At 43.7% G+C, this 26021-nt stretch overlaps 1 long non-coding RNA gene across 1 annotated transcript; it reads right to left on the bottom strand.

The window, feature by feature from the left end:
* Positions 1 to 973: 973 nt before the first annotated feature.
* LOC126281708 (uncharacterized) lies at positions 974 to 25327 on the bottom strand. Its single transcript, XR_007551297.1, has 5 exons — positions 25242 to 25327; positions 15431 to 15560; positions 1432 to 1556; positions 1217 to 1352; positions 974 to 1048 (listed from the first exon to the last, which is right to left on the bottom strand). It is a non-coding gene; the product is annotated as an uncharacterized LOC126281708 (long non-coding RNA).
* Between the last annotated feature and the right edge of the window lie 694 nt (positions 25328 to 26021).

Genomic DNA, 26021 nt, shown 5'->3' with positions numbered 1-26021 from the left:
AACATGAACCAATATTCTGGTATTCTGTGCCTCAAATTTAGATATGTCCTGAAGTTTGACAGGCAACTAGAAACCAATGAAGATGTATCACCGGTGGATAGTGTCTTTATGCATGCGGTAACTATCTTGATGCCCTGGATTGTGTTTAATATTTCTCTCACAAGACAGGAAGACTAGCATATGGATGACGCAGTAACTTCCATCTCAGGAAACCAGTCCAATATAGCACTCAAGGTGAAATCACAAAACCACTCAGTGATTGATGTGCTCTGCAATATCATATTATTTGCCCCTCCTCCAAAGATAATGAAGGCTTGTCTCTTTAATTCCAGAAGCCTGTTGAGGGTGGGGCAGTTCAATGAATTGCACAGCCCTGCATTTAATAGCAGGATACCATGGATCATTAACAACCTTGGGGAGCTCCATTTCCAAGTCATGCTTTCACAACCCCTACAGGATCACAGTGTCCTCTTGCTGGGTTCTTCATCCTAGTGAAATAGATTCACCCCTGAAAGGCATTTGCAATCACAAAGTATTTTAACTGTGATATGGTGTTACTAATCGGATGATGTTCACTAGAAGGATAGGGGAATTAACTGCTGCTAGATACTGGATTGCTACTATTACTACAGCTAGAACTAGATGATGACCGTGCTGCTGCTGCTGCTGCTGCTGGCTGCAACAAGGAACAGGCAGGTGATGGTGCCTTGCTACTCACACTAGAATGTGGGGGAGGAGGAGATGGTACATTACTTCAGTGTAACTATCCTGGCTGTGGCTGCGGCTGCAGAGATGGCTGTTGACCTAATCCTGAGCCAGTTGCTGGAGAGAGACTGGCCCTTGGATGCCTGAGTGGAGCCAGTGCTATGGGCGGAAGTGGCAGGAGTGGCTACCCATAGCTGTGTAAGACGCCACTCGCCACTGTGGCTTCTCACACAGCGACGAGTGGCGTCTCACTCAGCTGTGTGTGCCACGCTGGACCTCCTATAGATTGTTGTTTCCTCACCGCCCCCTGATGCTCATGGCATCGTGTACTGTGCTGAGATACCTGCCAGAAGAATAATATCAACGAGCAATATGTACATCATTGCAAACATTGCTTGCTGCTCTTGTTGCTGCTGCTGCTACAAAAACATCGTTGTAAACACCGATGGTATGTAAGCAGCATGAGCGTGGATATAAATGACCTAGATTGCTCTAGTTCCATTGCATATACCTGAGATTATCAGCAATCACCTCCAGCACCTTGTCATGGTTACACAGCTCCCTTTCTATCTCTTCCACCCATCATGGCATCTCATCATTCTTGCCCAAATCACCGTGGATCCACCGATCCAGCCCCCCTACATTCCCTACAACAGTAACATACTGATTTAATAAAAACGTATACACACACAAACTAAGACAATATTTTTTACAATACACACTTACCGATAGCTGTGGCGGGGTAGTCATCACAATCTCTACCCCTCCCTGCTCATCTTCCTTGAAATCATCTACAACAATACTGCTGTTGCCACACAGCTTCCAGCTGATCATGATTTGCTGAATATATGCTGAAACAAGAAGAAGATACATATTCAATACTATGAAATTCTTAGTGACGAAATGGTAAAGAAAAAGTTACAATTATCAATTGGTAATTCATTTTTCCTAAGGCGTTTGCCACCTGCACTCCTGCTGTTTGTCGTTATTGACCATTTCATGGTAGATGCACTGTCGAAAACTCAATGCACTAACAAGGACAACTGAACTCATTCAGAGACTAGAGCAGAATGAGGAAGTAAAATGGGGGGGGGGGGGGGGAGGGGTGGGGGGAGATGGAGAGGGAGAGGGAAAGGGAGAGAGAAGCGAGTATGAAATTTCCGATGTATCTAATATAAAATGATGCCACCACCATCCTCTTTGTCCAACCGGAAGTGATCACATGAGACAGTGCATGTGTTCGGAGACCACACACATACATCATTTTCCCAGGTATCACATATCAAAGGGATGCCACCATCCGATGCACTGATAAGGCTCAAGTGATCAATTGAGGCTGACATATGGTATCATGCATTCCTTGGGGGGACTAAGATGCAGTTAGACCATGCAGTCCCGGTGGTGGCACATCCTCTGGCCAGCTGTATTGTGAACTACTACTCAGGCTGCATTTGTGATTATGTGTGTTGTGTGGTTTTCGGGCAGCATGTGGCATAGGCATTGTTGCTGTCCACTGCAGATTGTCCCCAGGGGGTCACAAATCAATAACCGTAACAACAGGTTAAGGGGAGGTGGAGGGAATGGGTGGTCTAACCGATCAATTAAATTAATCACGTATCAATTTGCAGGCGGTTATTCTGTTCGGCAGTAGTGGAAAAAGGTTTTATGGTTTTAGGGCACAAAACTGCTACGGTCATTAGCGACCGGTCTGTGACTTACGAAAACGTAAATAACGAAACTGGAAACCAGCAGCAATGGGAACGAAACTCAAAAAATTGGAGAAACTAAAAATAGAAGGAAAGCTTAAAAACCACTATATAATGGGGTTGGTTGTCCCCAAAAAGAGCTTCAAATGACTGACGTCATCTCACTGGCACTAATAAACTTGAGAACGTGATCGGCCGAGCGCGTGTCATCTGCTAAAATGGGAGATATATAAGGTGACAGCTGTAGACGGACGCGTAACAAAGTAAAATAGGGGCACTCAAGTAAAAGGTGTCCTACCGTCCACAGCTGATACCATCCACAGCTGAGAGCAGCGAGGACAGAGTGGGGGAGGATCACCACTTAAAATATGTCGATAGCTAAAAAGACAGTGGCCTATCCGGAGTCTAGTTAAAATTACCTCCTCCCGACAACGCGTTCGAGAGGAAGAGGGCCAAGCACAGGGAAGAGCTTTCGTGTCCCACAATTTATTATTGGGAAGTGTCAACCAATGTGCGTGCCATAAAAGAGTAACACGACGACATAAAACACTCCGTAGATCGGCGAAGGGAATCATGCGAATAGCTGGCTGAAGAAGAGAGACTGCAGCCTTGGCCGCTATATCGGCCGCCTCATTTCCACAGATACCAACGTGTCTTGGGAGCTAGAGGAACGCCACAGAGACGCCCCCCAAGTGGAGCAAGTCAAGGCAGTCCTGAATCCGGTGGACCAGAGGGCGGACAGGGTACAGAGCTTGGAGACTGAGGAGAGAGTTGAGAGAATCTGTATCCGCTGATGGTGACAGATGTATTGGACAGCCTGGAGAACAGCGTAAAGCTTTGCAGTATAAACCGAACACTGGTCAGGAAGCCGAAATCAATTTGGGGTGTCGCCAACAATATAGGCACTCCCTACTCCTAACGATGTTTTCGAGCCATCAGTGTAAATAAATGTGGCTTCCGTCATTTGTGCACATAGAGCAGCAAATGCCCGACGATAAATAAGTGTAGGAGTACCATCCTTGGGAAATTGACAAAGGTCACGGAGCAGGCAGGTCCGGGGATGGAGCCAAGGCAGTGCTCTACCCCAATTTATCAAGGAGGTTTTAGGAAAGCGGAAGGAAGAGAATGGAGCAGTTGATGGGAGCAGACTCCCGGTGGCAGTAGGGAGGAAGGGCAGCCTGCATACCCTAAATCCAAGGAGGCATTGAAAAAAATGTCATGGGCCAGATTAGCAGGCATGGAAGACAGATGTCTCGCATAACGACTCACATTGGGAGGCCGCCAATTGTGAAATTCAGATTTGATTCATACTGCGCATAATAAAAGCTCACGGCCAGAGGTGTAATGTGGCAAAGCATCAAGATGCACTTCTCAGCCGTTGTCGAGAAAATCGACAGTTAAAAGAAACAGTTGCGGTGAAATACTGTCCATGATTAATAATCTTCTACAGCGTCGTGGCGCAGCAGTAAGCGCTCGGGTTCGTAATCCGAATATATATATAGAAAGAAACTTCCACATGGGAAAAATATATTAAAAACAAAGATTCCAAGACTTACCAAGCGGGAAAGTGCTGGTAGATAGGCACAATAAATAAAACGCACAAACGAAATTCTGTGTGTGTGTGTGTGTGTGTGTGTGTGCGCGCGCGTGCGCGCGTTTTATTGAATTTGAAACTGACTTGCAGCACCCAAGGCCCACTGCTGCAGGTTTCTGGTTGTAACTTGCTGGAAATTTTGTCAAGCTTCTACGAAGCGATCATGCACCCATGAATCGATGGTACAATATTTATCAAATTTGCTAGAGCCACGTTTGATTTGCTCTTCCCACCTGGATAAATAGCCCATATTTGTCAAACGAGAGCACCCCTTTTTTGTAGAGTTTTGAGACTCCAGCCTGGATGTTCTTTGGCCAGATTGACAGCTCTAATTTTGTAATCCAGAGAAATATAGTAGTACCCTTTTTTTTCTTCTCGTCCGGCTCGTATTCGTCTGATGATTCGTTGCCAATGGGACTCGGTTCAATGTCTTCGTAGGCACTGTTCTCATCGATTTCATTAATGTCTATCAGTTCCTCATCATGATCGAGGGTTTTTTCGGCAAGCATTTGCAGCGTATTCTGGAACATTTCTTCCCCAATTACCACGGATTCTTTGTTGATTGATGATGACGGTTCTGCTGCTTTGCGATTACTGTTACAAAGGAGGCTTTCAAAATACACCAACGCAGCCTTCAATTCTCGTTTCGCCACTTCACTGTGTATAGAATCTTCTTCGATCACATCACTTTCACGCAAAGGGCCCGGATTGCTCTCCAATTGTATAGCCTACATTTTTCCATTTGTTTAACAAGGTGTACCAAAGCTATCACGTACGCACTGATTTTCGACGATGTTATAAGTAGCGCTAGGGACCGCATCTACCTTCTTTCGAAGTTAGCTGGCAACTACGATGTTATGAGGCGGCTCGTTTCGGCCGATACAACATCTGTCCTTCAAGTGTAATGAGCGAGTAACGGAGTTTATATTTCATACCTGCCACAGCAAATTTGTGTTCGTGGGGTCTCTATTCACACACACACACACACACACACACACACACACACACACACACACACACACACACACACACACACACACACACACACATTCATCCATACATATACAGACACAAGCAGACATATTTAAAGGCAAAGAGTTTGGGCAGAGATGTCAGTCGAGGCGGAAGTGCAGAGGCAAAGATGATGATGAATGACAGGTGAGGTATGAGTGGTGGCAACTTGAAATTAGCGGAGATTGAGGCCTGGTGGATAACGAAAAGAGAGGATATATTGAAGGGCAAGTTCCCATCTCCGTAGTTCGGATAGGTTGGTGTTGGTGGGAGGTATCCAGATAACCCGGACGGTGTAACACTGTGCCAAGATGTGCTGGCCGTGCACCAAGGCATATTTAGCCACAGGGTGATCCTCATTACCAACAAACACTGTCTGCCTGTGTCCATTCATGGGAATGGACAGTTTGTTGCTGGTCATTCCCACATAGAAAGCGTCACAGTGCAGGCAGGTCAGTTGGTAAATCACGTGGGTGCTTTCACACGTGGCTCTGCCTTTGATCGTGTACACCTTCCGGGTTACAAGACTGGAGTAGGTGGTGGTGGGAGGGCGCATAGGACAGGTTTTACACCGGGGGCGGTTACAAGGGTAGGAGCCATAGGGTAGGGAAGGTGGTTTGGGGATTTCATAGGGATGAACCAACACACACACACATTATATATATATATATATATATATATATATATATATATATATATATATATATATATATATATATATATATATATATATATATATATATGTGTGTGTGTGTGTGTGTACATTCGAATTACAAAAAACAAATAATAAAAAAAAAAGTTGCATGGCGCGAGTTCGATCCGGCGACCTTCGGATTACGAACCCTAGTGCTTACCACTGCACCACGATGCTGTAGAAGATTATTAATCATAGACAGTATTTCACCGCAACGGTTTCTTTTAACTGCCGATTTTCTCGACAACGGCTGAGAAGTGCATCTCGGTGCTTGGCACCATTACACCTCTGGCCATGAGCTTTTATTATGCGCAGTATGAATCAAATCTGAATTTCACAATTGGCGGCCTCCCCTTGTCAGAAAGACAGTTCGCCGATTGGACAGCGGAGGTTCAGCAGTCTCAGCATAAAGGCTTTCCACAAGGCTGGTGTAAAAAGCTCCAGACACTAAACGTAATCCATGGTGGTGGAGAGAGTCGAGACGCCGAAGAATAGACGTCCGAGCAGAGGAGTAAACTATGCTTCAATAGTCAAATTTCGAGCGCACTAAGGCGCTCTAGAGGCGGAGAAGGACCACTCGGTCCGCTCCCCAGGAGGTACCATTCAGGACTCTGAGGGTGTTGTGGGATCACAGACAATGAGCCGAAAGATACGAAACGTGGGAGGACCAGCACAGTTTTCTGTCAAACATAAGACCCAAGAATTCAGCGATGTCTGAAAACGGAAGGTTGACAGGTCTTAGATGTAAGGAAGGTGGCAGAAACTTCATACGACTCCAAAAATAAACACAACCGGTCTGGCTGGGAGAAAAGCGGAAGCATGTTGCGATGCTCCAAGAGTGGAGGCGATCGAGACATCCTTGAAGACATCGTTCAAGAAGGCTGGTCCATTGAGAGCTGAAGGAGACAGTCCATAATGGGATTTATGGCAATGGCAAACAGTACAACACTTAGCACGAAGCCCTGGGGTACCCCGTTTTCTTGGGAGAAAGTACGGGAGAGAGTTGTGTTCACCTGCCCTCTAAATGTGCGCTCTGTCATAAATTCACGAAGAAAAAGGGGCAGCCGACCTCGAAATCACCAAGAGAACAGTGTGCGGAGGATGCCTGTCCTCCAACAGGTATCGTACGCTGTCTCCAGATCAAAAAATATTGCTACTGTTTGGTGTTTCCAGAGAAAATTGTTCACGATATACGTGGAGAGAGCAACAAGATGGTCAACTGCAGAATAATGGTCAACTGCAGAATAATGCTTTCGGAAACCACATTGGGCAGGTGTTAAAAGACTGCGGGACTCCAGGCACCAAGCTAAACGGCAATTCACCATACGCTCCAAAACCTTACATACACTACTCGTGAGAGAAATGGGGCGATAGCTAGAGGGGAGATGTTTGTCCTTTCCAGGTTTCTGAACATGGACGACGATAGCTTCCCGCCATCGTCTGGGAAAAGTACTGTCGGTTCAAATTCGATTATAAAGGCGAAGCAGGTAATGCAGACTATGGTATGATACATGCAGCAACATTTGGATGTGGATATCATCCAGCCCTGGGACGGAGGAGTGAGAAGAAGAGAGTGCATGTTGGAGTTCCCGCATGGAGAAAACAGTATTGTAGCTTTCACAATTTTGAGAGGAGAAAGCAAGAGGTTGCACTTCCGCTGCACGTTCCTTTGGGAGAAGCGCTGGCGGGTAATTTGAAGAGCTTGAAATCTCAGCAAAGTGTTGACCCACTGAGTTAGAAATTGCGACGGAGTCCACTAACGTATCATGCGACAGTGAGCCCAGACACCGGGGAGAAACTAGGCGTGCCAGATAACCTTAGAATCCGACTCCAAACTTCCAAGGAGGTAGTGAAGGTGTTAAATGAGCTAGTAAAGAGGTCCTAGCTTGTCTTCTTGCTATCGCGGATGACGCGACAGCATCACGCATGGAACTGCTTATAGCAGATACAGTTGATGGTGGCGGAAAACGCGAAAAGCATGTTGCCGCTCACGTATTGCATCACAGCGTGCCACGTTCCACTGGGGGGCGCCGGGGCAATTCGGAGGTGCAGCTGTAAGAATAACATCTGTAATATGTGTGCCTCATCGTCGACGCTAGGAAAGTGACGGTCATTGAATGTCACTAGAGACAAAAAAAAGTGTCCAATCGGCTGGATAATCTCCCAGCGTCGCGGGCGCATATATGGCACTCGAGGCTGCAGTCTAAGGACACATGGAAAGTGGTCACTCGAGTGTGTATCATCAAGGGCGAACCATTTGAAATGCCAAGCTAGGGGTACAGTACCGACCGAAAGGTCAAAATGAGGGAAATTTGTCGTGGAGGCAGACAAAAATGTAGAGTCCCCAGTGTTGAGGCAAACAAGATCCACTTGGTGGATAATGGACATAGGGTGAACAGAAAATGGGGGAATGTGACCAAGGTTGCCGTCAACTCAACGACTGCTCAGAGCTTGCAACAGACATTGTGGAACGGCATTCAGCTGAAGGCAGAAGATCCATAGATTGTTCAGGAGCAGCTCCTGCCACCAGCGATCGGATGGTTGATCGGCCGTCAGCAGTGCGCCTCAGCGACACAGAAGACGGCTGAGGGCGACTACCACCTGGTGGTGCTGTAGATGAGACATGCCGTGGCGGGGAAGGAGAGGAACTGGGTTTCTTATTAGCCTTCTTGGAAACAGGATGTTTAGATGAAGGAGGAACCGATGGTTGTGAAGTTGGGGTATGTAAAAAATCTTCACGAGTATGTTCTTTTTTGGAAGTCTTGGTGTCTAACTTTTGGGCTCGAGATTTAGCAGAACCCGATGAAGTGTGAGCCACAGAGTGAGCAGGCGAAAATGGGGAGGTTGGACGGGCGATCTTTGCACTGGCTGATCTGACGACCGTGGCACTAAAGGTGAGATCACAAGTCTGTGTGGCCGACTCCTTTGTTGGCCGAGGAGAGGCAAGGACAGTGCTGTATTTTCCTGTCTGAGGCACAGTGGGCTTTCAATTGGCGAATAATTTTTGAGCAGCAAAGGTCGACACCTTTTCCTTCACTCTGATTTCCTGAATGAGCTTTTCGTCTTTAAAAATGGGGCAATCTCTAGAGGAAGCAGCGTGGTCACCCATACAGTTGATGCAATGAGGGGATGGAGGTGGACAAGCATCCTTGCCACACGTAACACATTTGGCTGGATTGGAACAGGAATGGCTGGTGTGATTGAACTGCTGACACCAATAGCAATGCGTAGGGTTTGGGATGTAAGGGCGAACGGAAATTATCTCATAGCCCGCTTTTATGTTCAATGGGAGTTGAACTCTGTTAAATATCAAGAAGATAGTACGGGTTGGAATGATGTTCGTGTCAACCCTTTTCATGACTATGAACAGCCGTTACGCCCTGGTCAGAGAGGTAGTGTTGAATTTCCTCGTCGGACAATCCGTCAAGGGAGCTTGCATAAACGACACAGCGTGAGGAATTTAAAGTGTGGTGTGCTTCCACCCGCGCAGGGAAGGTGTGTAGCAGTGACGTACGCAGCAATTTTTGTGCCTGGAGGGCACTGACTGTTTCTAACAACAAGGTGCCATTTCGTAATCTGTAACAAGACTTTACAGGACCTGCAATTGCGTCGACACCTTTCTGTATAATGAAAGGGTTGACCGTGGAGAAGTCGTGACCTTCGTCAGACTGAGAAGCAACAAGGAACTGTGGCAACGATGGAAGGACTGTCGGTGGCCGAGACACATTGAACTTACGCTTGGTAGCTGACATCGTGGAAGATGAGGAAACCATCGCGAAAGTATCCCCCATGATTACCGGCATCTCCGATGGTGCACTCCTTCCTTGTGGGGGCCCTCTCTGAGAGTACTCCCGCCTTAGGTGATTGCTCACACCTCCCGAGAAACAGACAGAGGGGCCAATCGGCACTTTTGGAAGATATCAGCTCGGGTAACCACCCGACCTCAACATCAGCTGCTCCCAGTGAGAATTCACTTGGGGCCGGTTGTACCAACTCCAACTAGCAGCTGGTTAAGCTCTGTTTTTGAAAGAGCTCAGGAAATATGTTTTACCAACCCAGTATAACACATAACCTGAGTGGAAATTGGATAATTAACAGGAAATTTCAGGCCAGGTTAGCAAGTTTAACCAGAGAATAAGTTTTGACTGTGGCAGTGATGAGGAGATTTTGGTACACATTTGTTAGAATGAGGAAGGAGAATGAGGAAGGAGAACAAAGTGAGGTATCACCCCAATTACTTTGAAGAATATGATTATTCCAAATTTATAACTACATTTCATGCATTGAAAGAATGTGTAACTCATCATTTTCAACATCATACATGAGACACTGGAGTGCATGATGGACAGGCATGACTATTTCTGTTTTTCCTAACATATACTGTTTGTAGTAATATGCAAGTGAAACAGTATGAGAACGACATACTGTCCTGTTCTTATATGAACTAGGTACATAAAAATGAAAATTCGTCCAATATAGTCTTGCTTATGTGGTGTGTATGTGTTACAATTACTGCAGTCAAAGAATGACATAGCAATAATGAAAAACAACAAGTCACCAGCAAAATGATCATGAAAGCAGAATTTCATGGGCAAGATTAAACATCTGTTAAATGGAAAGAAATGCCTGAGACCTTACATTTCTGGCATGAGGCAGCGAACTATAAAGACACCCCGAGTGTTAATTCATTTGAGAATTTAGGTAAGGTAACAACTTCTTTACTAGCTTTGCCACAGTAAAATGCAGAGGTGGAAAGAATTTTCAGTAGTATAAACACTGTTAAAAATGAACTACACATTAGGAAGTCACCAGAAGTGTTAATATCAATAATTAGAATAAAAGCAGGGCTTAGCTGAATGGAAAGTGTTGTTAACACTACAAATTTACATCAGAAGTATTATGCAAAGTAGGAATTATTTCTGGCTACAAGAGTGAGAGAGCATACGACAACAGTGAAAATTTGTGGATGTAAAAATACTCAGTATACAAATGAAAGGCACACACTTACCCATAGAGGACTGGTGCGTGGCATACAGAAACACCTAATAGGAAACAGTTAACACTAGTGTTCGAGCTTTTACTCTTTTTCTAGTAAGAGCACACAGATTCGAACACAGAATCATACAGACGTACATGCCCAGAGGAACAGTGGGTCTGTGTGTGTCAATGTGTGTCCTTTCACTAGAAAAGGAGGAAGAGCTACAAAGCTAGCTTTAACTGTTTTCTACTATGTGCTTCTGTGCGCCACATTCTAGTCCTCTATTGTTAAGTGGTTGCTTTTCTCTTATTTCAGAGTGATACAGCTGATATTCTGCCAACTTCAGCTTCATCTTCGAGCACTACAGCCATTTTGAGCACAACTGCAGGTGAGCCTTCATTTTAATCCATCACAGAATTGTAATTTGACAACAATGATCCAACAACCTTTCAACACATAAATATAATACAAAAATCTGCACAATCTAGCTTATTGTAGTGCAAAATGGCTTATTTCTGACAGCACTTTACCGGGATTCTCTCTCCAGCATTTTCCAACACTGGTGTTGAGGCCACCACCCCGCTCTCCCGCCAAATGGACTGTGGATGGAGCCAGCGAGGTGAACACATCATTTCTAGCATGCACACCACTGCAAATGCACCCACAATATATGAGTGCCATTCAAGTATCTTCTGTGTCCTCTGCCAGTTCGTAAAATGCAAGATACTGGACAGAGAACAGCCACATAAACTCAGAATATTTCTTGCTGCTATTTTTGCTGCTGCTTGCCACATTATAAAGGTACTTCTTATATCCTTTCATTGTTGAAATAATGAGAAAATAATCTGTAGTCATCAGTAAACCTGCAATTGTTTAAATCCTCATACTGACCTCAATAAAAGCCTTTTAGACTGTCATATCGGTTCTCTGTTAGTTTCAGATCCAGTCAGACTATCAGTTTTTCCTATATGTAAAAATTAAACTCTGAAAACAGAACTGAAACGAATGAGAACTGATGGGATAGATAGATATATTTGTTTCATTCCAGTTTTCAGAATTCCTACGCATAAACAAGTGCTTCATGCCTCAGTCCGTTCACTCACATAGGTTCTCTTTAACATCTTGGACAATGCATATATACAACTGTCACTATGTCCAAGGATCATGATTTTGCTATCTAGTTCATTGAAATTTATAATGTTTACCATGTTTGTGAAACAAAAAAGATGATTAGCTTTAGTAGGGGCTGTCCACAAGCTGCTGCTACTCGCGCAAATGTTGGCAATGCCTAGGCTTGTATCATTGGTGGCAGCCAACAGGAGAAAAGCACTTGTAGAACTAATGCCGAGTTAGCCAGAAAATGAGAAAATATGAATGATTCACGATATTTTTACAAATACATTTTTGGTTGGATATCTATGATTATGATAAAAATAAAGATCAGAATATGATATTTCATTTGTGATAACAGACAGACAAGAATCATTTACACAGTGTAGACAGCCCTTTCTTCAATTTTTACTCTTTCAGCGTACTGACATTTCTATTACTGGTATATCTAGCAGTTTGTAAGGTGCAGTATTACCAATAATTTTTTTTTCTTAAATGTGAAATGTGTTGGTGACAGGCAGCAATGGATTATTCACATTTTGTGGAAGGACTTTTATTGGTTTTCTACTCAGGTTGCATTTTGGCATTTCGGGCGTCATTCATGTATATAGGCAGTTTGGCACCTTAAGTTGACACAGTTATTGCAGGATCTGTCTAAATTATGGAATTTGTGACATTCTGATTGGAAGAAAGTTGTATACAATAGTGAATTTTAGTTGCGATGAGTGATGAATTACATGCATTGTGTAGATGGCCTATACTTTAGTTTTTGCTGTTACAGCATTATGGTGGTTTTTTTTATGGCCTGTAGAATAGTAATGTAATTGTAATATAGCAGTTTGACTGAGAGTTGGAAAAGACACGAATGTGAAGGCAGAAAAACGTTGTGGTGACAGGCTAGCCTATAGTGCAGGTTAGGTTGGAAGGTTACAGTTTGGTTGTGAGTTAGTGAACACAACAAATGTGAAAGCATGTCCACCCTCCCCCCTCCCCATCGAAAAAGAAAAACCAGTTCCGGTGACAGACTGATCTGCAGCATATTCTGGCAACAGGGTTATGTTGGTGACACTGTCCTTATGGAACATGAAGGCAATGTAATTAACTGGTGCATGTCACGCAGTTTTATAGCCGGTAGTAGAACTTGTCCTAAGCGTGGTGGAGAAATAAGCCTCATTTCTCATACAAAAGGTACAGATGAGGTGCAGAGGAGCTGCAAAAAGACTGAGGACAGAGTTAATTGCAGCATCAGAAAAAAAATTAAAAAATCGTGTTTTGAGGCAAGCATGTTAAATATCATACAAATTCTTAAATTAACTTGCCTCTGCATCAGAAGGTGCAGGAACGTTTTATTACCTAGAACTACAGTTATCCAAGAAGACAGTAGTGGATTGGAAAAGCTTTTGCAGAGAAGTAAGTACTGAAATACACTTCAACGAAAGTGAGACACTTGGTGGCAAGAGAGCAGTCGTCATCCAGATCAACGAGGATACATTTGGAAGGAGAAAATATGGTAGATAGAACAAAAAACAGAACAATTGGTTTTTGAAGTAATCCGAAGAGGAACCCTGAAGTGTTTTTTTCAAAGTTGTTCCCATGTGTACAAAGAAGGTGCTCCTCAGTATCATCCAGGAGTACATCCTTCCAGGACGACCGTCACCTCCAAGCGTTTTAGGTCACACAAATGCTTGAATAATGAAGGGTTCAAGCATTTTACAGTTAACCATGAAGTGACATTTAGAGACTCCAAAACATGTGCACACACTAATAGCACCAAAGGCACCTGGTCAGCCATAAGGAAATCTCTTCACAGTGCCAGACAGTACAACAAAAACTTTTTGACAGATACTTGTTTGAAGACATGTGGTGCAGGCACTACTCTCAAAAGCAGTATTTATTTAGGCATTTCATGAAGAGCGCAGCAACAGTGTACAAGCCCTAATGTGATGTGTTGGTTTCAATGAAATATTGGTGCTTTTATTTTTACACTTTCTGGAATTCTTTTGTTGTTTCTATATTTTTATCTTCTTTGATATATGGCCTGTGTATGTAACTAAATAAAAGGCCATTTATTTTTGTCATGCACATTCCGCTTCCTTTTATTTAAGAAATGTTCTTAGTGGCTTGTAAAACATGGTGCTTCTTAAATACAAAGATGTGAAACCTGCTACCATAAAAACAAAATCTTGTTTTGTTGCATAGGCTGGTCACATCTCCAAGAATACAATGGTATCACTTGTATTGAATCGATTATTACTTGTTCTTGTGTATCCATGTTTTTCTGTGGAACTTCAGTTCCATCACACTAACGATACGTACTATGCTAAAGGATGTTGTGAAAACTGCAGTATTTGTTTCGCGTGCATTTGAAACAAAAATGTCATTCTTATTGGCAGCACAAATCACCTCTTCCATCATCTTACATTCCCGTCAACACTTGGGGGCAAACATTGAGGTAAGAGCACTAACTGCCCTTTGTGAAGTTCTACCAAATAATGCAATCAGATGCACAGTAAGAGTACAAAACTGAATGATTTTTTTCCCACTTCAGATTAAATGAACTTGTATAACCAATTTGCCTGACAAAATTTTATAAAAGATTAGCCTGGCAATATTTTCAATAATGCTCCACAGAAATTTATAACAAAGTTGTAAGAAAGCCAACATTGCACTACAGCCTTATCCCAACAAAAACCACTGGCAAAGGAGGGTAGGATGTCAAACGTGCCGACTTTGAGCAGGAGAGGTGCCACACGACATTTTAATTTCATCTGTCTATACTTTTACAAACAAATTCATAAAAATTTGTCAGGGTGACCTGAAAATATTCAGGGTTCAGACTCATAGCAGTGTAAGTTCAAAAACATAACAAAATATTTTTTAGCCTAGAATTTTACAAATCTGTTAAAAACTGTGATAAAAATTGAGATAATTACCTACAAAATTTGAGTTTTTTTCTAAACATGAAGTTTAAAATGTAATAGCTCATTCATGTTTTCATAAATTAAATAAGTTCTAGAGTTTCATACACCTGTACGTATGGTTTGTATGCTGAGCAAAATTCATCGAAGAATCTGTCTTACTTAAGAAGAAAAGTATACCTTTAGCAACAAATGCAGCCAATAGTAAGAGGGGAAAAAAGGTTGAAATTTCACATGTAAAAAAATTTATTTTGTTATGTTTTTAAACTTCCACTGCTATAAGTATGAATCTGAACCCTTCCTGGTCATGCCCACAAAGTTTTATGTATTTATTTGCAAAAGTATATACAGTGGAAATTAAAATGTCATGTGGTACCTCTCCCGCTCCAAGTCACACAATTTAACACCGTAGCACCTACTGGGGTATGTATGACATGTATCCACAGCATTGTTGCATTGCAAAGACAGCTACAATTCTAGTTCCTCAAATTACCACATACAAAATTATCAATGAATAATAAATTTTAAGATAATGTTCAATTGTTCTTTTCAACAACTGAAGTTATTTTACAGTTTTTCACATTATAATGTCATTGATAGCTGTGTACTGGTAACTAAAATGGGCTCAATAAAATTTATGTACTGAACAGTCTAGTCATGACTGTTGAGGATTTGGCAGGTGGCTGGTAGCCATTTATGTCTTGTGTGCAGTACCTGAGGGGTGTCACAGTAGAGCAATACCGTATTGCTATGGCTGAGCTCATGCTGGGAATGAGGTTCAGTAGCACAGTGAGGACTCAATCTCTGAGCTGCTAGATATCAGCTTGTCGTAGAAGTTGACCACCTGTAACATATGAAACCATATAGCATACACAAAATTTCATGAACACATGTTGTGGGAAATTTAAGAGAATCAATCAATTTAAATATCTTTGTGAAATAGCACAGAAGACTGGCTGTGATGGGGAGACTAATAAATTTGGGTCACAAAAGATGGAAATGACCTTTCAGCAGACTAATGATGTGTACATTAAGAGCTCTATCTCCAGTCAAGCCGAGTTACAGTGTAAGTCAGCAGTTTGCTTCCATTTCCTGTCTTATGCGTTGATGTGACCTATGCAACATTCCAGTCTTTACGTATGGATCTTTCATCGAGTGAGTGATTATATATGATGGCTAAACATGGAGCCTTTGCATCAGTACACTCTGAAACAAACCTAATTGGTACACAAAATGGATCAGAACACTACACTAATAAGATCATAATGTCTATATGCAGCCACAGGCATGGATGTCAATAAGACAGGGCAAATAGAAAACGCTAAAAGGTGGGGGGGGGGGGGGGGGGGGAGATCGTAAGAAAAATACTGAGTCCAATAAAACAGTATGGTTAATGCTAGAACATGAGGAATGGAGACCTGTACAAAAAAACTGAATAACTAAATGTCACAATTAGACGATGAAAAATGAAAACAAGATATGCAAGAGTATTGCCGAAATGGCAGCTGAAAAAAATGGATCCAAGAAATCTGATAGGAAGAGTGAAGAACATTAAATTCTGCTCTGAGACACATTTATAAAGAACACTTTAGATTCCTATACCTACAGAAAAATAAATAAATCTGAAGCAAAGTGGTCAGATGTTTGGAACAACAGCACTACAAATGAACACAAAATTATTAGAAAATAAAAAAAATAAAGGAAACACAATTTAAATCAGAAGTAGTCATTTGCTTGGTTAACAGCAGTCCCAAATCTAGGTGGGCAAAACACATGCACAGTGTACTGTCAGAGTACTCAGCATATAGCCCTGTATAGGGCTACATAGGTAGGAATGATCATCAAAATAGAATAAGAGAAATCAGAGCTCGAACAGAAAGGTTTAGGTGTTCGTTTTTCCCGCTCGCTCTTCGGGAGTGGAATAGTAGAGAGATAGTATGATTGTGGTTCGATGAACCCTCTGCCAAGCACTTAAATGTGAATTGCAGAGTAGTCATGTAGATATAGATGTAGATGTATCCCTACTATGTGAAGCACCATCAACAACCCAATATGCTCATTCAGAACAAATGCTTATGCTGCAATCTGTTAAGGTCTCTTCCTTGCTGTGGTTCTTGTTATAGATGTGTGCCAAGAGACTGGAAATAATTTCACATTTGAGAAAACAGAATGCCACAAATTTGTACAATGCATTTCAAATGGTTGCATTTACACAGACCCTCAAATGGAATGGATGCCAGCACCAAGATTTCTTGACAAGGAAGCTTTATTGTTGATGGTTGAGTTGGAATAGTGTTACCATCATCTGATAATGTTAGAAGTTGACCTACTTTTGCCACGGCCACTCTTGTTTCATGTTTTTGTGTGTGGGTTGCAAATACCAGTGTATGTTTACATATACTCAGGCAAATAAATGCTGACTTTTGAAATGTTTGGAGGGCATTTCAACTATGCCTTCATTCCTAAGCATTTAAGTTTTCTCAAGAGTATCCATCATGAATATAATTTTGGTCATCAACACATTTTACCGCTGCTACTCCCTTAATTCTGATACTATATTCCAACTTTTTATATCACAGGTAGTATCTCAAAACATTTTCATTATTCAGTACTAAGCTAAGAGAAGACAACATATGTGCTGTGGAACACACCACAATTTGGTGGTGATGTCTCCTTCCATTTCAATGATTGATTGATTGATTGATTAATTGAGAGAGTATGGGATCAAATGGCAAGGTCATCAGTCTCGTGACTCCAAAGTGGGTTACATAAGAAAGAAGGTCTGCTAAAAGTGGACGGATTCAGTCAGAGGAGACAAATTATAAAAGACTGAACATTAAACACACACAGTAAAAGGATTAAAGGTGAGACCAAATCTAAAAGCTGGGGAAAAAAATGGAGGAGGGGGGGGGGGGGGAGGGAGGGCATGGGGTCACAGACCATGAAGACTGCACGAGTCCCAACCACAACCCATCGGCCCACCAATCTGCCCCTGCTCCAAGACTAAAGGAGAACCTGATATCTAGAAATAATAACCACTTTCATGGAGGAAACCGAGGACCAGGTCAACCACTCATGAATCGTCTGCTAATATTAAAGTTAAAGAAGCAAGATGACTATGCTTAGCGTGAAGGGTCGAAAGAAGGGGACATGCCACCAATATGTGAGATATCATCAGTCTGGCGCCACAATCACATTGCAGGGGTGGGTTGCTACATAGGAGGAAACAATGGGTGAGCCAGGTATGGCCAATGCGTAAACGGCATAAAACAGTGGACTTCTTCCAAGAGGGGCAGAAAGAAGTGCCCCAAACTGCAGTAGACTCCTTGATTGTGCAGGGTTTATTACTATGAGCGGTAGCGCTCCAAATGGCATTCCACTGTTGGGCAAAGAGAGATTTGACGTAGATCCGCATATCCACAACTGGAATCATGAAAGGAAATGGGATGGTAAGTATCTGCTTCTCTAGCCAAACGGTCAGCCAATTCATTCCCTGAGATTCCCACATGACTTGGGACCCTGAGAAAGACGACGGATCATGCTGCATACTCAAGGGCAGAGAGAAGGTCATGGATGGCAGAGACCAAGGGGTGAAGAGAGTAGCATCCATCGATAGCCTGCAGGCTGCTCATGGAGTTGGAACAAATTAAAACACTATGGAGGGAAGCCTGAGAAACAAAACTGAGGGCCATGTGAATCGCTAGAAGCTCTGCTGTAAATACACTGCTTGATTCTGGCAACAAATGGTGCTCGAAGCCAGTAGGAGACGTGAAAGTGTATCCCACCTTATAAGTAGTCTTAGAACCGTCAGAGTAAAAGATGGTGGCACCCTGGAACTCTGGAAGGATGGCACATACAAGACGCTGGGAAACCATAGGAGCAACAGACCCTGGAAGAGATCAGTCCCAATCCATGGTCTATGGTCTAGGCACCATCCAAGGCCAGGGGAGGGAGGGGGGGGGGGGTATTGGAGGGAAGACGCGGGGTGCAGTCCAGTGAGTGCAGGTGGAGATCCCAACAGAGGGAAGTGAGACGCATGCCAACCAGCAACCCTACCTGTGGACAGGTGTTAGGAGGGAGACGCCCCTCAATGGCGAAGAGCACAGTGAACACAGGACTGTCAGGGAATTGGCGAATAGCAACTGTGTAAGAAACAAGGAGTTGGCTCTGTCGGATTCACAGAGGGGGAATCCCTGATTCTGTCAGAAGACTATCAACAGGACTCGTGCGAAAGGCATCAATAGCCAGATGCACTCCACAGTGGTGGAAGGAGCTGCTGGGCCATAAACCTGACTACCATAATAGAGTCTGGAGAGGACCAGAGCACGGTAAAGATGAAGAAGAGTGGAATGGTCTGCACGCCAAGATGTGTGGCCCAGGAGATGGAGAGCATTAAGTTTCCAAATGCATGTAGTGTTTAGGTGGCGGATGTGGGGCAGCCATATCAGTTTGTTATCAAAAATAAGGCCCAAGAAAAGGGACTGTGCTACAATATCAAGGAGCTGGTTGCCTAAATGAAGTTCTGGATCAGACAGTACTGTGGGTCAATGACAAAAATGCATAGCCCGCATTTTGGAGGGGGAAAACTGGAAGCACAGGCCCATCGAATGGCAACTTGGAGCTAGCAGTCAGCACACGCCACCGAGTGGGAGCTGCACCAGATGCAAAAATCATCAACGTACAATTCTTGGGTAACCAGAAGCCCAACAGACATCACTCTAACATTAAAGTTAAGGAAGCAGGATGACTATACTTAGCGTGAAGGTTCAAAAGAAGTGGACACGCCACCAATATGTGAGATATCATCAGTCTGGCACCACAACCACATTGTGGGGGTGGCAATGAGAAAGAGTGTGAGTGTGACACTTAGTACAGAACCTTGTGGGATACCATTCTCCTGAATCTGAGGGGTGCTGAGTGAAGTGCCAACTCGAACCCCGGAAGTGCCGGTGAGATAAAAACTCAAAGATAAAAATCTGACGGGGACCAAGGAAGACCCAGTCATGGAGGGTAACTAAAATGTGATGGCGCCAAGCCATGTCATACGCCTTATGTTGGTCAAAGAAAACTGTAACAAGGTGTCGGCAGTAAGTAAAAGCCTGTCGGATGGCTGATACCAATTGGAGACCGCCCTGCCCAGAGGCCGCACTGATACGGTGACAAAAGGCCCCAAGATTTGAGTACCCAACATAATCTGAAGTTGACCATCCTTTCGAGCAGTTTACGAAGCACATTTGTAAGGCTAATGGGGTGGTAGCTGCCTAGAGACATTGGGTTTTCCCTGGCTTAAGGACAGGGATAACTATATTGTCTCGCCATTGTGATGGAAAAGCACCTGTGACTCAGATGTGATTGAAGACCCTGAGAAGCTGTTGCCTCTGGGGAATGTCTAAGCATTGAAGCAACTGATTGTGGCTGTCTCATGAAGAGCCTGCACCAATTCCCATTCAGCAAAAGGTGCATTATAGGCTCAATGTAGTGTGGGATGAAATGGAGAGGGGTCTGTTCAACTTTGTGTTTCTGCTGGAGAAAGGTAGGAGAGTAGGAAGTGGACGACGATGCCATCACAAAGTGTGTCACAAGGTGTTCAGCAAGGACCAATGGATCAGTGCACAGAGCTCCTTGGAAGTTCAGAACTTGAACAGTTGACCTTTGCTGGCTGCCCAGAACACTATGGAGCTCTGACCAAACCTGCGACAAAGAAGCATACGTCCCCAGGGAATAAACATAGTGCTCCCAGCATTTATTTTTACTCTGCTTAATAAGGTAACGAGCCTTAGCTAGGAGACACTTAAAAGTGAAGAGGTTGGTCTGGGAGGGTCATTGCTTAAATTATTGCGGCACCCGTCAGTGGTCCTGGACAGCAACTGCGTCATCCCTGGTCCACCACGGTACTGGCCAATGACGAGGGAGCCCTGTAGATAGGGGGACAGCAGCGCCAAAGCATGAAGAAGAGTGGCAGAAATGCCTTTCACAAATACAATGGAATTCGATAGGGTGCAGTCAGAGCAGACAGTAGAAATGTATAAAGGCCAATTGGCCCTGCAGAATGCCCAACATGGGGGCCTGTCTGCCTGGCGGCAGCAGGAGAACGATAGTGTCACTGGAAACTGGTCACAGTCACAAACGTCATAATGGGATGACCAATGTAGCACAAGGACAGGGGAGAAGATCGTGAGATTGATAGCAGAGAAGGTGCCATGAGCGGCACTGAAGTAGGTAGGGGAGCCATCGTTGAGGGGAGACAAACTCCGTGATAAGTTGGTTGATTAGGATACCACAACCCATTGTGTAGTAACAATCCCCCACAGTGGATGGTGGGCATTGAAATCCACAAGGAGGAGAAACGGGTGTGGGAGATGCTGGATTAAGGTACATTGTGCAACATAAGCGAGTGACCAACCTGGAGGGAGGTAGACATTGCAAAGGGTGATTGTCAGAGTCGTTTGCACTCTAACCGCTATCACTTCCAAGGTGGTACGTGGAGGTATCCAGTCACTAAGGACATCGGAGCAAACCAAAGTGCAGACCCATCAGATGCTATCCCAGGGCCAGCATGGTTTGCACAGAACGCCCAATAACTACCGAAAGTTGGAGAGTGGTCACGACGGAAATGCAGAATAACAGGAGACAAGACGTTGCTTTTCTGGTAGATGATGATAGAATCCGTTGCAGTTCCACTGGATGATCATGTGGCGTGAGTCCAAGGTAGGCATGAAGGAGCCGAGGAGGAGGTCAGGAGGAGGTCAGGTCACTGACAGTAGTTGTTATTGACAAGGATGAGGTGATGTACATAAATAAGATGTCAGACTCAGGTTGCGAGAGGGGAGTTGGCACCTACGGGGGCACAAGGGGCGCCTTGTCATGAGATTTATGTTTCTTCTTCTTCTTCTTCTTCTTCTTCTTCTCTTTCTGAGGTGGAGGAGGGGAGGACACAAGGGGAGTACAGGCGTCTGCAAGATCGAGCACTGAAAGAGAGAGGGCGACCTTTGGGAGAACAGACGGTGTGCCTCACAGCCGAGTGGTGGTGAGAGTCTTCTGGCCTGAGAGACACCAGGGAGAGTGTTCCTGGGAGGTAGCCCGATCACCGGCAGATGCCAAACAAGGAGGAACTTCTTCGGCGGGGAGGGGGAGGTGACTCCCTAATGGGAGGTGGTTGGAACTGCAGGGGAGGCGGAGTGGAGAGTGGGGCAGTGCTGGGGTAAGGACAAGGGAGGGGGGAGGGGGGGAAGAGGAGGAGGAGGAGGAGGAGGAGGAGGAGGAGGAGAGGAAGTAACAGAGACAAAAGTTAAAGATAGTGACACCGGGCGGAGTCTCTCATACGTTTGGCAAGCCTCAGCATAAGACAGGCGATCCAGGGACTTGTATTCCTGTATCTTCTTTTCTCTCATGCAAGCTGGGAAATCTGGCGAGTGAGGGGAGTTGCGGTCAGCACAGTTGACACACACACAGGAGGTGGAACACAAGCGCTTCCCCATGGATTGGGTGGCCACAGTCACCACACAAAGCGTCCTCCATACAGCGAGAAGACATATGCCCAAAATTCAAGCACCGAAAGCACCGCATAGGTGGAGGGATGTACGGCCTCACGTCACATCTTTAGCACATAACCTTGACCTTCTCTGGGAGGGTAGCCCCAGTAAAGACAGAATGAAGGTGCCGGTATCGGTGCATTTGACTTTGTGACCCTTCTGCACAAGTCGAACAAAATGAACGCCATGCCACTCCAGATTAGCCCAAAGTTCCTCATCAATTTGCAGGATGAGATACCTATGAAAAATGATAGCCTGAACCATATTCAGAGATTGGTGAGGAGTGATAGACACTGAGATGTTGCCGAAATGGATCACAGACATGAAGAGCTGCAGACTGGATAGTAGAAGAAGCTTCGATCCATAGGGGACCTGACCCCATATTGCTAATAGACTCCACTTCATCAAACTTGTCCTCAATATATTCCACAAGAACAATGGCTTTGTGGTGGTGAAAGAGTCCCCATCTGTCCTAGTACAGATGAGGTAACAGGGAAAGGGTTTCAGTCCAAGGCGGCAAGCATGGCCCTCTTCCCATGGGGTATCCAGGGAAGGGAAGTCTGCCAGGTCATACGAGGCAGCATTTAAGGATCCTTCACCTTTCAAAGAGATGGTCGTGTGAGAACGACCAGATTTTTTTTGCAGCTTGATACGCTACATGCACCAAGCATCCACCGATACCACCCATTCCGACCAGGGGCTCTCCACATGGGCGCCACCCAGCCACAGCAACTGTGGTCTGGCACGCCGGCTGTTGTCTAGAGTTCGGATGCTCCAAGAAGACAAGCAACCACTCCTTGGCATACACGGGGAGGGAACAGCTCAGGTATCAGTAGTGTGATCCCTGTGCTGTCAAAGACTCTGCCATATGGGTACATAACATCCCCACCACATGGACTGGCTACACATGCTGGTGCCCTATCAGGGCACAAGAGGGCTACAGTGGGGAAGGGAGAGGGGAAGAGAGTGGGGAGACGAATACACACCATAGATGGAAGGGAGTGAGTTCTTCCCCATATGACTCACACTAAAAAGAGGAAATTTTGAAGTGGAGGTCAAACCTCAAGTGGGGACCGAAATGCCAAAGGGATAAGCCAGGTTGACATAAATCAGAACGGTGAGAGAGGTGCAGGAGCAGCAACGAGGAAGTAGCGCTGATAGGGAGGGAGGCGGCAGGGAGAAGGAATTGCAGCTAGAGAATTGAGAGTGAGCTGCAATAGCTCGGGGCCCCGTGTCTCCCATGCACGAACTCACGAAAGAACTAAGAGCCCACTGGGGGGCCATTTCGATAATGTTCTATGTGAATTGACCTTAAGGCGAACATGGTCCCACTCAATTAACATTTCACACATCACATAAAACTATTTAATTACAAAGTGGCAGAATGAAATGCTACTATTTGCTTTCAGGAGACAAAATTACAAGGGCTGCTTATACACACATTTAAAAGGAGGGGAAACAAAACTATTATGCAGCTTTTGGAAACATTGGTTCCTTCCTCAAGGAGAAAAGGGTGGGAAGGAGGGCAGCTAACATGGAGGGAGGGAACGCACCTGATGCGGGGTTGATGGGACAGTAAACCTTAGAGAGGTGGAAAACCGCTGTTTACCCTTTGTGGTCCGAGTTCTTGATGTTTTTAACATGGCTGGAACATAATAATCAAAAACACTCTCACTAAAACCTCCATATTCCTGCAGAGGCTGTGATACTAACAGTTTAAGTACACACGATCACTTAAAGACATAGTTTCTGTACGCTTTATGTACTGTGAAAGAATGTGAAGCTAACACTGTCACAAATCAAAGCTAATGGCTTATGTCTTATTCTTATCTACTTCCTTCATATTATACTAATGAAATCTGCACAATCACTGAAACAAAACAAAAAAATGCCTATTTATGCAAAGCAGATTTTGGAAGGCAAACAGCTGTGGAAAAGTCAAATTTTAATGAAAATATTAATAGCAGACCACACTGTACAGAAGGCTAAAAAGACCATTGATAAGTTGTCTGCATGTTCAGAAAAGAGTGAAAGTGTGGCTGTCACTACGACTACACAATAATGGGTGTTTAATGTAACTAAGAATGTCACCACAAGCCATGGAGATGGCTTAATCAGTCTCGAAAACTATTTCTGATGGCGACAACATATTTTTTTTAAACATTAATTTATCAAGAATACAAAACTCAAGTTAGTGTTGGACCAGAGTCATAACATACAAAGGAGCCTTATTTCCACAATGTTGGGGTTGAAAATGTTTTCTATATTCACTGCTTGACATTTTGACCTAAATTCTATCATCTTATTTCGTCTTAATACGCAATCACTGGCGACACAGAAACTGATCTTCATTCTTGCTGCAAAAATCCTAATCAACGAAGGATAGGCTGGGCCTGCATAATTTTTGAGCACAACTGTTGCACCCTACTTGAAGAGTTTGCCTATCATATACTGAAAAAGAAGAAAGTTTCCCCTCCTGAACAATCTTTCAGATATGGAACCGGGAATTGATTAATAACAGCAAATAACCATTTATGTTGAAGCACACAATTTTAGTTTTTTCGACCAAGTCTCGTGCAGTTAATCCTATCAGGACAACACGCTCTTCACTCTCTGCGGTATTTTCTTTTATTATAAGGTTCTTCATATTTTCACGTCGAATACTTACGTTTTTAAACAACACTTAAAAGCGAATGCCGTCCTAGATTTCAAAAAATAGTTATATTTAAATTTAGTTATGTACAGTGAATCCCTACCCAATAAAGGCATTGTTCATGATACAGAGTATTCAAACATATGTTTACTTTAATATCTGGATTATCTCCTATCATTTTTCGAAGTTCTAATGCTGCACTCTGTAGCATATCTAGGCCTAGGCTCAGTGCTTTACAAGATTGGTTGGTTGGTTTTTCTGGTAAGTTCTTAAACTACAAATTTATTATAATCTTTAGAAGACAATAAAATATCAGTACACTGGCTAGTTCCTGTCTTACCTGCAGAATAGCATGGGTGTGTCACCTTGCGTCAACTGCAGCACAGGACCGCCATGAAGCTTATACTGAATTATTGACGTTTTGACACCACCATCCCAGCTCTTGCACAGCCGCCGGGAAGCAAATGAACATCGCAGGCAAAAAAACGCGACGGCGCCAAACTAAATGTCACGCATTGATGTCACAATATACAGCCACCAGTAATTATTTTAGAAATGACTATACAGTGACTTTGTAGTAACGTAAACCTATATATTTAAAATACGGGAAAATTTCGCCGCTTACAAAATGTTGATGCTAGAATGGAATGTTTTGACATGTAAGAACGCTGCTATGAAAAGGAAGCAAGTTGAAGAAAATCATTACAGTCCGTGAAACACAGAGCAAAGAGGGAATGCGCATGCTTTGCATACAGAATATAAGCGAGTGTTGTGAATGAAGGCAATATAGCGCAGCAAGACTATGCAGTAACGCAAATTAAACTCATTTTAAGGACGTCATAACCCAGATTACAGTTCAGCAGACACACATTAAAGTAAAACTTGAAAAACAAACTGAGAAAGTTTCTCCTTGACAACTCCTGTTCAGTAGAAGAATTTCTATTATTACAATGCGTGAAAAGTGGCGTGAAGGAGTTACTAACTTAAATCTGCATTTTTTTTAAAAACTTATAACTTTTTTAAAAACTTATAACTTTCAGCTCGTAGACATTTACAAAATTAAGTTACAATGTGAAAGTAAAATGACTCGTACCACATCATTACGGTTTATCACGCACAA

This window comes from Schistocerca gregaria, chromosome 7 (genome assembly GCF_023897955.1).
Source record: "Schistocerca gregaria isolate iqSchGreg1 chromosome 7, iqSchGreg1.2, whole genome shotgun sequence".
Taxonomy (NCBI): Eukaryota; Metazoa; Arthropoda; class Insecta; order Orthoptera; family Acrididae; genus Schistocerca; species Schistocerca gregaria.
This window is presented reverse-complemented; position numbering and strand designations above follow the sequence as displayed.